Here is a 968-nt window from a genome sequence, read left to right as displayed (position 1 = left end):
TAGATGCCGGCCTGGCCAATGAAACACATATCCCAGAGTCTCTAAAAAAATTGCTTTTGAATTTTAGTTGCTTTTGTCATGTAATGTATGTGACATCCCATTATGCTGAACAAAATCCTCCAATTAACTTCTTTTGAACCATCTTGGTTTCAGTGAAATGTTATCCTTGATGTCAGGAAAAGCATCAAAACCTTGAACCTCAAGGCACACCACTACTTAGCATGTCTGAAGCCTCTGAAAATATCTATTCAGTTAAATCCAACTTTAGATACATGGCCTTCGAGCTTACAGCCTTACAGTTGCATTTACATGTGTTTGTTAAATGTGATAGCTCTTTCTGACTTTATCACTCTTTCAAGTGGAGCTTACAGACCCCCATCATCAACTGGGTGAAAAACTTTCTCCTCAAATAAAGACAGAAAGTATTGGAGAAATTCACCAGCATGTGTGGAGAGAGAAATAAAAGTTAATTATTCTGCCATGCACTTTCACTGTATTTTCCCTTATTATTGCTCTCTCTAAAGGAAGCTGTTCCTTCCTGTCCAGTCTGGGCCCTCCAGGATTTTAATAGTCTCAATTAAATCTCCCCTAAAGTATCTTCACTTTCAAAAAAAATCTATTCTTATAGAGTCATAGAGATGTACAGCATGGAAACAGACCCTGCGGTCCAACCCGTCCATGCCGACCAGATGTCCCAACGCAATCTAGTCCAACAGCCAGCACCCAGCCCATATTCCTCCAAACCCTTCCTATTCATATACCCATCCAAATGACTCTTAAATGTTGCAATTGTACCAGCCTCCACCACTTCCTCTGGCAGCTCATTCCATACACGTACCAACCTCTGTGTGAAAAAGTTGCCCCTTAGGTCTCTTTTATATCTTTCCCCTCTCACCCTAAACCTATGCCCTCTAGTTCTGGCTCCCTGACCCCAGGGAAAAGACTTTGTCTATTTATCCTATCCATGC

This window comes from Chiloscyllium plagiosum, chromosome 12 (genome assembly GCF_004010195.1).
Source record: "Chiloscyllium plagiosum isolate BGI_BamShark_2017 chromosome 12, ASM401019v2, whole genome shotgun sequence".
Classification (NCBI taxonomy): Eukaryota; Metazoa; Chordata; class Chondrichthyes; order Orectolobiformes; family Hemiscylliidae; genus Chiloscyllium; species Chiloscyllium plagiosum.
Note: the sequence above shows the minus strand (reverse complement) of the source record.